At 67.2% G+C, this 13,328-nt stretch overlaps 8 non-coding genes across 8 annotated transcripts; all 8 read right to left on the bottom strand.

Moving 5' to 3' along the window:
• Positions 1–1,005: 1,005 nt before the first annotated feature.
• Positions 1,006–1,086, bottom strand: LOC123945029. Its single transcript, XR_006818951.1, has one exon. It is a non-coding gene; the product is annotated as a small nucleolar RNA SNORD115 (small nucleolar RNA).
• Positions 1,087–2,685: 1,599 nt separating this feature from the next.
• Positions 2,686–2,766, bottom strand: LOC123945427. The gene has a single exon (XR_006819255.1). It is a non-coding gene; the product is annotated as a small nucleolar RNA SNORD115 (small nucleolar RNA).
• A 1,584-nt stretch (positions 2,767–4,350) lies between these two features.
• Positions 4,351–4,431, bottom strand: LOC123945028. Its single transcript, XR_006818950.1, has one exon. It is a non-coding gene; the product is annotated as a small nucleolar RNA SNORD115 (small nucleolar RNA).
• A 1,600-nt stretch (positions 4,432–6,031) lies between these two features.
• Positions 6,032–6,112, bottom strand: LOC123945407. Its single transcript, XR_006819236.1, has one exon. It is a non-coding gene; the product is annotated as a small nucleolar RNA SNORD115 (small nucleolar RNA).
• A 1,584-nt stretch (positions 6,113–7,696) lies between these two features.
• Positions 7,697–7,777, bottom strand: LOC123945074. Its single transcript, XR_006818995.1, has one exon. It is a non-coding gene; the product is annotated as a small nucleolar RNA SNORD115 (small nucleolar RNA).
• Positions 7,778–9,377: 1,600 nt separating this feature from the next.
• LOC123945426 lies at positions 9,378–9,458 on the bottom strand. The gene has a single exon (XR_006819254.1). It is a non-coding gene; the product is annotated as a small nucleolar RNA SNORD115 (small nucleolar RNA).
• A 1,580-nt stretch (positions 9,459–11,038) lies between these two features.
• LOC123945056 lies at positions 11,039–11,119 on the bottom strand. Its single transcript, XR_006818978.1, has one exon. It is a non-coding gene; the product is annotated as a small nucleolar RNA SNORD115 (small nucleolar RNA).
• Positions 11,120–12,718: 1,599 nt separating this feature from the next.
• On the bottom strand, positions 12,719–12,799 carry LOC123945425. The gene has a single exon (XR_006819253.1). It is a non-coding gene; the product is annotated as a small nucleolar RNA SNORD115 (small nucleolar RNA).
• Between the last annotated feature and the right edge of the window lie 529 nt (positions 12,800–13,328).

Genomic DNA, 13,328 nt, shown 5'->3' with positions numbered 1-13,328 from the left:
GGCCCCCAGGCCCTGATCGCCCAGGGCGAAAAAGGGAATCGCGTCTCACCGTCTCCCACCAAGCAGCGCAAGGCGGGAGACCGTGGCCCGCCCTGCAGGAGGGTCCTGACTCTCCCCTTGTGGCGGCCTTTCCTCTGGGGTCCTCAGAGGACCGGCTCAGCCCCATGGCCTGCTGTGGCCCGGGGCTCGCCACTCTTCCCCTGGGCCAGGGAAACCTTGCTGACTCGGGAAATCCGAGGAAACATTCGAGGGCTGTACTTCAGCAGCCTCCCAGGCTCTGCTTACACTTGGGCGTCTGCTGCATTCTTCATGAGCTCTGCCCTCTCCAGCTCCAGAACCATCGGCTGGGGTGACTCGAGCGACAACCACTCGCTGAAGGGGACAGAGGGCCCTGACACCAAGGGACTCACGTCCGCTCTCTTCTCGGGCGCACAGGACACAGCTGGACGTACAAGGAGGCCTCAGGTCCATGTGGGACGACGGCGGCATGCCCCCAGCCCCCAGTCGTTGCCAGTGACCTGGCCCAACTTTCCCATTCCCTGCACGTGGGATTGCTGAAGGGCGGCTGTGCATGGGCAGGTCAACGCTGTGTGGGCCACCACAGCCCCCATCCCTAGCACAGTGCTGGAGCCGGGGCCCGTGCGGGGATCCGGGCTCCGCAGACAATGCCCATGGCGCCTGGCATCTCCCTGCAGGCCCAGAGTCTTCCACTCACCTCTCTTGGGTCACGCCGCACCAAGTTCCGGCCCCCGAGGCCCGCTGAAAGACACAAGGGGCAACGGTCTCCTAAGCAATGGCACCGAGGGAGCTGTCCTGCGAGGTGGATTGGGTCCGGAGGCCGGGCGGAACGCCTCACGACCTCGAGCGGACCCCTGACGGGCACAGACAGGCCAGGGCCAGCACGGGGAGCCCCGAGGGTACGATGGCCTCACGCCCACAACTGCGGCGCACCTCCAGGGTCCCCAGGGTCTGGGGGAGGCTGATCCCGGCACAGACGCCTGTCTTGGGCCTCAGCGTAATCCTATTGAGCATGATTTTTAGGTCATCATCGCTCTTCGAGACCACTTGAGTTCTCATCACTGACCCAAGCAAGCTGGTGGCGATGCGTGCGGCCTCGGGGCACCCCGAAGCTGCTTACCGGGGCTGCATTCCGCACCGCGTCCATGCCCCCGGGTCCTGAGACGTGAGACCTCTGGGCAGGGCGGGGCCAAGCAAGACGTGCTCATCTGGGCGAGCTTCTCGATTGTGGATGGGTTTCTAAGGAGAGACGGAGAGACCAGCTGTCCAAACGTCCTGGTCTGAAGCGCCTGCCGTGCGGCCCAGGGCCCCCTTTCCCGGAGTCCTGGCCACTGGGGGCCCGGCAGAGTTCGGTGCCAAGCATGGCAGGTGTCCGCCAGGAAGGAGCCGGGCCCAAGGGCCCGGCTGCCCTTTCCGGGGCATCCCAAAGCAATGGAGACCGTGGTCCCTGTGGGAGCCCAGCCTTCTGGAGAACGGCCCCTGACCATGGCATGGACCACAGGGCTTTGGCCGGGTCCCCGCTGTCTCCCGGAGTGGCGAGCCAAGAGCGGCGGCCCGGGAGGTTTGGCCAGGACGCCGCCCACCCTCTCCTGGAGCCACCTGGGAGCCAAGGACGTGAGCCCCTGCCCGGGAAGCCAAAGGTTGCCGGGGCCCAGGGCTCCCCCACGGCCGAGCGGGGAAAGCCAGGTCACTCTCCACCACGGCAGCAAGGCACACCGCCCGCTGGCCGCTCTGGACGAGGGACCTGACTCGGCCCGTGCAGTGCCGCTTCACCACGACCCTATCCCGGGTGCTTGAGAGTCTCAGGTGAGAGGCTGAGCCCCAACGGCTGCTGTGGCCTGGGACGTGCAGTTTCTGCCCCCCGCCCCAGTGGAACCGTGCCGTCTGGCCAGCTCAACGAATCCTCGTGGGCTCTTCGGAAGTGGCCTCCCGGGGCCCCAAACGCCTTGGTCGTCTGCAGGACGGGACAGGAGCTCGGGCCAGTGCAGCCCGCAGAAACCTGCCATGGGCCGGGCCTTGAGCAACAAGGTGTTGCTCAAGGGCACAGTGGCCTCTGAGACCACGGGTCTCACGTCCACTCCCTTTCTGGGCCCCCCGGACACGCCGCAATTGATCAGGAGGCCTCGGGTGCACCTGGGCCTTGGGCGGCCAGCCCGCGCTTTCCAGGCCTTGTCAGCCCCCCGGCCCACGTTTCGCGATCCCTGCCCCTGGGATGGCTCAGGGGCACACGCTCACGGGGACTTCGGTGCCGTCCGGACAATGAGGACCCGCATCCCCAGCCCAGGCCCAGCTGCGGAGTCCCTGCTGGGGTCCCCGCTTCCCGATGCCAGGCCAAGGGGTCTGGGGCCTCCCTCGGAGCCCAGAGGCTTCCGCTCACCTCTCCTGGTGGGAGACGCGCCAAGAACCTTGCCAGCCAGGCCCGCTGAAAGACACAAGGACACAAGGGTGGCTAAGCCCTGGCTCTCGGGCAGCTGTCCGGGGAAGAGGCCTGGGTCGGTAGACCAGCTGGAACGCCAGAACACCCCGTCGGCACCCGCAGGTGCACCGACGTCCGGGGGCCACAGCAGAGAGCCTCGAGAGGTGGTTCTCCTCCCGCGGCCACCTGCAGCGCACCCTCACTGCCCCGACGCTCTGGGGGAGGCTGACCCCGGCACGGTCCCCTGCCTTGGGCCTCAGCGTAATCCTATTGAGCATGATTTTTAGGTCCTCATCGCTCTTCGAGACCATATGAGTTCTCATCATTGACCCAAGCACGCCCGAGGCGACGCGGGAGGTCCCCTACCACCCAGAAGCTGCTTACCGAGGCTGCTCTCAGGACAGCGCCATACCCCGGCTTCCTGAGGCATGGGACCTGGCGGCGGGGCTGGGCGATGCAAGACTTGGTGGTCAGGGCCAGATCCTCGCTTGGGGATGGGGGCCTAAGGAGAGAGGGGGAGGCCGGCCGTCGGAACGGCGTGCTCGCTGGCCCGTGCCATGCCGCCAAGAACTCTCCAGCCCGAAGCCCTGGCCGGTGCTGTCCAGGCGGGCGGCTGACCCACCCAGGGCTCGGGTCCGCGGGCAAGGGTCAGGACACAAGGGACCCGCTGCCCATCCCTGGCCTTCCCAAATCCACGGAGATCCGGGCCCCCGTGGGAGCCTCCCCTTGCTGAGAAAGGCCCCAGAGCATGGCCTGGAGCACAGGGATTTCCAGTGCTCCCCCGATGTCTGCCGGGGCCCCAAGCAAAGCGTGGCGCACCCGGATGTGAGGGCCCGAAGGACGCCTTCCCACACATGGGGACCGCGGTGGTCTAGGGACCCGGGCCCTGGCACTCGCAGCCAACGGTGGCCCCCAGGCCCTGATCGCCCAGGGCGAAAAAGGGAATCGCGTCTCACCGTCTCCCACCAAGCAGCGCAAGGCGGGAGACCGCGGCCCGCCCTGCAGGAGGGTCCTGACTCTCCCCTTGTGGCGGCGCTTCCTCTGGGGGCCTCAGAGGTCCGGCTCAGCCCCATGGCCTGCTGTGGCCCGGGGCTCGCCACTCTTCCCCTGGGCCAGGGAAACCTTGCTGACTCGGGAAATCCGAGGAAACATTCGAGGGCTGTACTTCAGCAGCCTCCCAGGCTCTGCTTACACTTGGGCGTCTGCTACATTCTTCATGAGCTCTGCCTTCTCCAGCCCTCTCCAGAACCATCGGCTGGGGTGACTCGAGCGACAACCACTCGCTGAAGGGGACAGAGGGCCCTGACACCAAGGGACTCACGTCCGCTCTCTTCTCGGGCGCACAGGACACAGCTGGACGTACAAGGAGGCCTCAGGTCCATGTGGGACGACGGCGGCATGCCCCCAGCCCCCAGTCGTTGCCAGTGACCTGGCCCAACTTTCCCATTCCCTGCACGCGGGATTGCTGAAGGGCGGCTGTGCATGGGCAGGTCAACGCTGTGTGGGCCACCACAGCCCCCATCCCTAGCACAGTGCTGGAGCCGGTGCCCGTGCGGGGATCCGGGCTCCGCGGACAATGCCCATGGCGCCTGGCATCTCCCTGCAGGCCCAGAGTCTTCCACTCACCTCTCTTGGGTCACGCCGCACCAAGTTCCGGCCCCCGAGGCCCGCTGAAAGACACAAGGGGCAACGGTCTCCTAAGCAATGGCACCGAGGGAGCTGTCCTGCGAGGTGGATTGGGTCCGGAGGCCGGGCGGAACGCCTCACGACCTCGAGCGGACCCCTGACGGGCACAGACAGACCAGGGCCAGCACGGGGAGCCCCGAGGGTACGATGGCCTCACGCCCACAACTGCGGCGCACCTCCAGGGTCCCCAGGGTCTGGGGGAGGCTGATCCCGGCACAGACGCCTGTCTTGGGCCTCAGCGTAATCCTATTGAGCATGATTTTTAGGTCATCATCGCTCTTCGAGACCACTTGAGTTCTCATCACTGACCCAAGCAAGCTGGTGGCGATGCGTGCGGCCTCGTGGCACCCCGAAGCTGCTTACCGGGGCTGCATTCTGCACCGCGTCCATGCCCCCGGGTCCTGAGACGTGAGACCTCTGGGCAGGGCGGGGCCAAGCAAGACGTGCTCATCTGGGCGAGCTTCTCGATTGTGGATGGGTTTCTAAGGAGAGACGGAGAGACCAGCTGTCCAAACGTCCTGGTCTGAAGCGCCTGCCATGCGGCCCAGGGCCCCCTTTCCCAGAGTCCTGGCCACTGGGGGCCCGGCAGAGTTCGGAGGCAAGCATGGCAGGTGTCCGCCAGGAAGGAGCCGGGCCCAAGGGCCCGGCTGCCCTTTCCGGGGCATCCCAAAGCAATGGAGACCGTGGTCCCTGTGGGAGCCCAGCCTTCTGGAGAACGGCCCCTGACCATGGCATGGACCACAGGGCTTTGGCCGGGTCCCCGCTGTCTCCCGGAGTGGCAAGCCAAGAGCGGCGGCCCGGGAGGTTTGGCCAGGACGCCGCCCACCCTCTCCTGGAGCCACCTGGGAGCCAAGGACCTGAGCCCCTGCCCGGGAAGCCAAAGGTTGCCGGGGCCCAGGGCTCCCCCACGGCCGAGCGGGGAAAGCCAGGTCACTCTCCACCACGGCAGCAAGGCACACCGCCCGCTGGCCGCTCTGGACGAGGGACCTGACTCGGCCCGTGCAGTGCCGCTTCACCACGACCCTATCCCGGGTGCTTGAGAGTCTCAGGTGAGAGGCTGAGGCCCAACGGCTGCTGTGGCCTGGGACGTGCAGTTTCTGCCCCCCCGCCCCAGTGGAACCGTGCCGTCTGGCCAGCTCAACGAATCCTCGTGGGCTCTTCGGAAGTGGCCTCCCGGGGCCCCAAACGCCTTGGTCGTCTGCAGGACGGGACAGGAGCTCGGGCCAGTGCAGCCCGCAGAAACCTGCCATGGGCCGGGCCTTGAGCAACAAGGTGTTGCTCAAGGGCACAGTGGCCTCCGAGACCACGGGTCTCACGTCCACTCCCTTTCTGGGCCCCCCGGACACGCCGCAATTGATCAGGAGGCCTCGGGTGCACCTGGGCCTTGGGCGGCCAGCCCGCGCTTTCCAGGCCTTGTCAGCCCCCCGGCCCACGTTTCGCGATCCCTGCCCCTGGGATGGCTCAGGGGCACACGCTCACGGGGACTTCGGTGCCGTCCGGACAATGAGGACCCGCATCCCCAGCCCAGGCCCAGCTGCGGAGTCCCTGCTGGGGTCCCCGCTTCCCGATGCCAGGCCAAGGGGTCTGGGGCCTCCCTCGGAGCCCAGAGGCTTCCGCTCACCTCTCCTGGTGGGAGACGCGCCAAGAACCTTGCCAGCCAGGCCCGCTGAAAGACACAAGGACACAAGGGTGGCTAAGCCCTGGCTCTCGGGCAGCTGTCCGGGGAAGAGGCCTGGGTCGGTAGACCAGCTGGAACGCCAGAACACCCCGTCGGCACCCGCAGGTGCACCGACGTCCGGGGGCCACAGCAGAGAGCCTCGAGAGGTGGTTCTCCTCCCGCGGCCACCTGCAGCGCACCCTCACTGCCCCGACGCTCTGGGGGAGGCTGACCCCGGCACGGTCCCCTGCCTTGGGCCTCAGCGTAATCCTATTGAGCATGATTTTTAGGTCCTCATCACTCTTCGAGACCATATGAGTTCTCATCATTGACCCAAGCACGCCCGAGGCGACGCGGGAGGTCCCCTACCACCCAGAAGCTGCTTACCGAGGCTGCTCTCAGGACAGCGCCATACCCCGGCTTCCTGAGGCATGGGACCTGGCGGCGGGGCTGGGCGATGCAAGACTTGGTGGTCAGGGCCAGATCCTCGCTTGGGGATGGGGGCCTAAGGAGAGAGGGGGAGGCCGGCCGTCGGAACGGCGTGCTCGCTAGCCCGTGCCATGCCGCCAAGAACTCTCCAGCCCGAATCCCTGGCCGGTGCTGTCCAGGCGGGCGGCTGACCCACCCAGGGCTCGGGTCCGCGGGCAAGGGGCAGGACACAAGGGACCCGCTGCCCATCCCTGGCCTTCCCAAATCCACGGAGATCCGGGCCCCCGTGGGAGCCTCCCCTTGCTGAGAAAGGCCCCAGAGCATGGCCTGGAGCACAGGGATTTCCAGTGCTCCCCCGATGTCTGCCGGGGCCCCAAGCAAAGCGTGGCGCACCCGGATGTGAGGGCCCGAAGGACGCCTTCCCACACATGGGGACCGCGGTGGTCTAGGGACCCGGGCCCTGGCACTCGCAGCCAACGGTGGCCCCCAGGCCCTGATCGCCCAGGGCGAAAAAGGGAATCGCGTCTCACCGTCTCCCACCAAGCAGCGCAAGGCGGGAGACCGCGGCCCGCCCTGCAGGAGGGTCCTGACTCTCCCCTTGTGGCGGCGCTTCCTCTGGGGTCCTCAGAGGACCGGCTCAGCCCCATGGCCTGCTGTGGCCCGGGGCTCGCCACTCTTCCCCTGGGCCAGGGAAACCTTGCTGACTCGGGAAATCCGAGGAAACATTCGAGGGCTGTACTTCAGCAGCCTCCCAGGCTCTGCTTACACTTGGGCGTCTGCTACATTCTTCATGAGCTCTGCCCTCTCCAGCCCTCTCCAGAACCATCGGCTGGGGTGACTCGAGCGACAACCACTCGCTGAAGGGGACAGAGGGCCCTGACACTAAGGGACTCACGTCCGCTCTCTTCTCGGGCGCACAGGACACAGCTGGACGTACAAGGAGGCCTCAGGTCCATGTGGGACGACGGCGGCATGCCCCCAGCCCCCAGTCGTTGCCAGTGACCTGGCCCAACTTTCCCATTCCCTGCACGCGGGATTGCTGAAGGGCGGCTGTGCATGGGCAGGTCAACGCTGTGTGGGCCACCACAGCCCCCATCCCTAGCACAGTGCTGGAGCCGGGGCCCGTGCGGGGATCCGGGCTCCGCGGACAATGCCCATGGCGCCTGGCATCTCCCTGCAGGCCCAGAGTCTTCCACTCACCTCTCTTGGGTCACGCCGCACCAAGTTCCGGCCCCCGAGGCCCGCTGAAAGACACAAGGGGCAACGGTCTCCTAAGCAATGGCACCGAGGGAGCTGTCCTGCGAGGTGGATTGGGTCCGGAGGCCGGGCGGAACGCCTCACGACCTCGAGCGGACCCCTGACGGGCACAGACAGGCCAGGGCCAGCACGGGGAGCCCCGAGGGTACGATGGCCTCACGCCCACAACTGCGGCGCACCTCCAGGGTCCCCAGGGTCTGGGGGAGGCTGATCCCGGCACAGACGCCTGTCTTGGGCCTCAGCGTAATCCTATTGAGCATGATTTTTAGGTCATCATCGCTCTTCGAGACCACTTGAGTTCCCATCACTGACCCAAGCAAGCTGGTGGCGATGCGTGCGGCCTCGGGGCACCCCGAAGCTGCTTACCGGGGCTGCATTCCGCACCGCGTCCATGCCCCCGGGTCCTGAGACGTGAGACCTCTGGGCAGGGCGGGGCCAAGCAAGACGTGCTCATCTGGGCGAGCTTCTCGATTGTGGATGGGTTTCTAAGGAGAGACGGAGAGACCAGCTGTCCAAACGTCCTGGTCTGAAGCGCCTGCCGTGCGGCCCAGGACCCCCTTTCCCGGAGTCCTGGCCACTGGGGGCCCGGCAGAGTTCGGAGCCAAGCATGGCAGGTGTCCGCCAGGAAGGAGCCGGGCCCAAGGGCCCGGCTGCCCTTTCCGGGGCATCCCAAAGCAATGGAGACCGTGGTCCCTGTGGGAGCCCAGCCTTCTGGAGAACGGCCCCTGACCATGGCATGGACCACAGGGCTTTGGCCGGGTCCCCGCTGTCTCCCGGAGTGGCGAGCCAAGAGCGGCGGCCCGGGAGGTTTGGCCAGGACGCCGCCCACCCTCTCCTGGAGAGACCTGGGAGCCAAGGACCTGAGCCCCTGCCCGGGAAGCCAAAGGTTGCCGGGGCCCAGGGCTCCCCCACGGCCGAGCGGGGAAAGCCAGGTCACTCTCCACCACGGCAGCAAGGCACACCGCCCGCTGGCCGCTCTGGACGAGGGACCTGACTCGGCCCGTGCAGTGCCGCTTCACCACGACCCTATCCCGGGTGCTTGAGAGTCTCAGGTGAGAGGCTGAGCCCCAACGGCTGCTGTGGCCTGGGACGTGCAGTTTTTGCCCCCCCGCCCCAGTGGAACCGTGCCGTCTGGCCAGCTCAACGAATCCTCGTGGGCTCTTCGGAAGTGGCCTCCCGGGGCCCCAAACACCTTGGTCGTCTGCAGGACGGGACAGGAGCTCGGGCCAGTGCAGCCCGCAGAAACCTGCCATGGGCCGGGCCTTGAGCAACAAGGTGTTGCTCAAGGGCACAGTGGCCTCCGAGACCACGGGTCTCACGTCCACTCCCTTTCTGGGCCCCCCGGACACGCCGCAATTGATCAGGAGGCCTCGGGTGCACCTGGGCCTTGGGCGGCCAGCCCGCGCTTTCCAGGCCTTGTCAGCCCCCCGGCCCACGTTTCGCGATCCCTGCCCCTGGGATGGCTCAGGGGCACACGCTCACGGGGACTTCGGTGCCGTCCGGACAATGAGGACCCGCATCCCCAGCCCAGGCCCAGCTGCGGAGTCCCTGCTGGGGTCCCCGCTTCCCGATGCCAGGCCAAGGGGTCTGGGGCCTCCCTCGGAGCCCAGAGGCTTCCGCTCACCTCTCCTGGTGGGAGACGCGCCAAGAACCTTGCCAGCCAGGCCCGCTGAAAGACACAAGGACACAAGGGTGGCTAAGCCCTGGCTCTCGGGCAGCTGTCCGGGGAAGAGGCCTGGGTCGGTAGACCAGCTGGAACGCCAGAACACCCCGTCGGCACCCGCAGGTGCACCGACGTCCGGGGGCCACAGCAGAGAGCCTCGAGAGGTGGTTCTCCTCCCGCGGCCACCTGCAGCGCACCCTCACTGCCCCGGCGCTCTGGGGGAGGCTGACCCCTGCACGGTCCCCTGCCTTGGGCCTCAGCGTAATCCTATTGAGCATGATTTTTAGGTCCTCATCGCTCTTCGAGACCATATGAGTTCTCATCATTGACCCAAGCACGCCCGAGGCGACGCGGGAGGTCCCCTACCACCCAGAAGCTGCTTACCGAGGCTGCTCTCAGGACAGCGCCATACCCCGGCTTCCTGAGGCATGGGACCTGGCGGCGGGGCTGGGCGATGCAAGACTTGGTGGTCAGGGCCAGATCCTCGCTTGGGGATGGGGGCCTAAGGAGAGAGGGGGAGGCCGGCCGTCGGAACGGCGTGCTCGCTGGCCCGTGCCATGCCGCCAAGAACTCTCCAGCCCGAAGCCCTGGCCGGTGCTGTCCAGGCGGGCGGCTGACCCACCCAGGGCTCGGGTCCGCGGGCAAGGGGCAGGACACAAGGGACCCGCTGCCCATCCCTGGCCTTCCCAAATCCACGGAGATCCGGGCCCCCGTGGGAGCCTCCCCTTGCTGAGAAAGGCCCCAGAGCATGGCCTGGAGCACAGGGATTTCCAGTGCTCCCCCGATGTCTGCCGGGGCCCCAAGCAAAGCGTGGCGCACCCGGATGTGAGGGCCCGAAGGACGCCTTCCCACACATGGGGACCGCGGTGGTCTAGGGACCCGGGCCCTGGCACTCGCAGCCAACGGTGGCCCCCAGGCCCTGATCGCCCAGGGCGAAAAAGGGAATCGCGTCTCACCGTCTCCCACCAAGCAGCGCAAGGCAGGAGACCGCGGCCCGCCCTGCAGGAGGGTCCTGACTCTCCCCTTGTGGCGGCGCTTCCTCTGGGGGCCTCAGAGGACCGGCTCAGCCCCATGGCCTGCTGTGGCCCGGGGCTCGCCACTCTTCCCCTGGGCCAGGGAAACCTTGCTGACTCGGGAAATCCGAGGAAACATTCGAGGGCTGTACTTCAGCAGCCTCCCAGGCTCTGCTTACACTTGGGCGTCTGCTGCATTCTTCATGAGCTCTGCCCTCTCCAGCCCCAGAACCATCGGCTGGGGTGACTCGAGCGACAACCACTCGCTGAAGGGGACAGAGGGCCCTGACACCAAGGGACTCACGTCCGCTCTCTTCTCGGGCGCACAGGACACAGCTGGACGTACAAGGAGGCCTCAGGTCCATGTGGGACGACGGCGGCATGCCCCCAGCCCCCAGTCGTTGCCAGTGACCTGGCCCAACTTTCCCATTCCCTGCACGTGGGATTGCTGAAGGGCGGCTGTGCATGGGCAGGTCAACGCTGTGTGGGCCACCACAGCCCCCATCCCTAGCACAGTGCTGGAGCCGGGGCCCGTGCGGGGATCCGGGCTCCGCGGACAATGCCCATGGCGCCTGGCATCTCCCTGCAGGCCCAGAGTCTTCCACTCACCTCTCTTGGGTCACGCCGCACCAAGTTCCGGCCCCCGAGGCCCGCTGAAAGACACAAGGGGCAACGGTCTCCTAAGCAATGGCACCGAGGGAGCTGTCCTGCGAGGTGGATTGGGTCCGGAGGCCGGGCGGAACGCCTCACGACCTCGAGCGGACCCCTGACGGGCACAGACAGGCCAGGGCCAGCACGGGGAGCCCCGAGGGTACGATGGCCTCACGCCCACAACTGCGGCGCACCTCCAGGGTCCCCAGGGTCTGGGGGAGGCTGATCCCGGCACAGACGCCTGTCTTGGGCCTCAGCGTAATCCTATTGAGCATGATTTTTAGGTCATCATCACACTTCGAGACCACTTGAGTTCTCATCACTGACCCAAGCAAGCTGGTGGCGATGCGTGCGGCCTCGGGGCACCCCGAAGCTGCTTACCGGGGCTGCATTCCGCACCGCGTCCATGCCCCCGGGTCCTGAGACGTGAGACCTCTGGGCAGGGCGGGGCCAAGCAAGACGTGCTCATCTGGGCGAGCTTCTCGATTGTGGATGGGTTTCTAAGGAGAGACGGAGAGACCAGCTGTCCAAACGTCCTGGTCTGAAGCGCCTGCCGTGCGGCCCAGGGCCCCCTTTCCCGGAGTCCTGGCCACTGGGGGCCCGGCAGAGTTCGGAGCCAAGCATGGCAGGTGTCCGCCAGGAAGGAGCCGGGCCCAAGGGCCCGGCTGCCCTTTCCGGGGCATCCCAAAGCAATGGAGACCGTGGTCCCTGTGGGAGCCCAGCCTTCTGGAGAACGGCCCCTGACCATGGCATGGACCACAGGGCTTTGGCCGGGTCCCCGCTGTCTCCCGGAGTGGCGAGCCAAGAGCGGCGGCCCGGGAGGTTTGGCCAGGACGCCGCCCACCCTCTCCTGGAGCCACCTGGGAGCCAAGGACCTGAGCCCCTGCCCGGGAAGCCAAAGGTTGCCGGGGCCCAGGGCTCCCCCATGGCCGAGCGGGGAAAGCCAGGTCACTCTCCACCACGGCAGCAAGGCACACCGCCCGCTGGCCGCTCTGGACGAGGGACCTGACTCGGCCCGTGCAGTGCCGCTTCACCACGACCCTATCCCGGGTGCTTGAGAGTCTCAGGTGAGAGGCTGAGCCCCAACGGCTGCTGTGGCCTGGGACGTGCAGTTTCTGCCCCCCGCCCCAGTGGAACCGTGCCGTCTGGCCAGCTCAACGAATCCTCGTGGGCTCTTCGGAAGTGGCCTCCCGGGGCCCCAAACACCTTGGTCGTCTGCAGGACGGGACAGGAGCTCGGGCCAGTGCAGCCCGCAGAAACCTGCCATGGGCCGGGCCTTGAGCAACAAGGTGTTGCTCAAGGGCACAGTGGCCTCCGAGACCACGGGTCTCACGTCCACTCCCTTTCTGGGCCCCCCGGACACGCCGCAATTGATCAGGAGGCCTCGGGTGCACCTGGGCCTTGGGCGGCCAGCCCGCGCTTTCCAGGCCTTGTCAGCCCCCCGGCCCACGTTTCGCGATCCCTGCCCCTGGGATGGCTCAGGGGCACACGCTCACGGGGACTTCGGTGCCGTCCGGACAATGAGGACCCGCATCCCCAGCCCAGGCCCAGCTGCGGAGTCCCTGCTGGGGTCCCCGCTTCCCGATGCCAGGCCAAGGGGTCTGGGGCCTCCCTCGGAGCCCAGAGGCTTCCGCTCACCTCTCCTGGTGGGAGACGCGCCAAGAACCTTGCCAGCCAGGCCCGCTGAAAGACACAAGGACACAAGGGTGGCTAAGCCCTGGCTCTCGGGCAGCTGTCCGGGGAAGAGGCCTGGGTCGGTAGACCAGCTGGAACGCCAGAACACCCCGTCGGCACCCGCAGGTGCACCGACGTCCGGGGGCCACAGCAGAGAGCCTTGAGAGGTGGTTCTCCTCCCGCGGCCACCTGCAGCGCACCCTCACTGCCCCGGCGCTCTGGGGGAGGCTGACCCCTGCACGGTCCCCTGCCTTGGGCCTCAGCGTAATCCTATTGAGCATGATTTTTAGGTCCTCATCGCTCTTCGAGACCATATGAGTTCTCATCATTGACCCAAGCACGCCCGAGGCGACGCGGGAGGTCCCCTACCACCCAGAAGCTGCTTACCGAGGCTGCTCTCAGGACAGCGCCATACCCCGGCTTCCTGAGGCATGGGACCTGGCGGCGGGGCTGGGCGATGCAAGACTTGGTGGTCAGGGCCAGATCCTCGCTTGGGGATGGGGGCCTAAGGACAGAGGGGGAGGCCGGCCGTCGGAACGGCGTGCTCGCTGGCCCGTGCCATGCCGCCAAGAACTCTCCAGCCCGAAGCCCTGGCCGGTGCTGTCCAGGCGGGCGGCTGACCCACCCAGGGCTCGGGTCCGCGGGCAAGGGGCAGGACACAAGGGACCCGCTGCCCATCCCTGGCCTTCCCAAATCCACGGAGATCCGGGTCCCCGTGGGAGCCTCCCCTTGCTGAGAAAGGCCCCAGAGCATGGCCTGGAGCATAGGGATTTCCAGTGCTCCCCCGATGTCTGCCGGGGCCCCAAGCAAAGGGTGGCGCACCCGGACGTGAGGGCCCGAAGGACGCCTTCCCACACATGGGGA

The sequence above is a fragment of the Meles meles genome, chromosome 6, assembly GCF_922984935.1.
Source record: "Meles meles chromosome 6, mMelMel3.1 paternal haplotype, whole genome shotgun sequence".
Classification (NCBI taxonomy): Eukaryota; Metazoa; Chordata; class Mammalia; order Carnivora; family Mustelidae; genus Meles; species Meles meles.
This window is presented reverse-complemented; position numbering and strand designations above follow the sequence as displayed.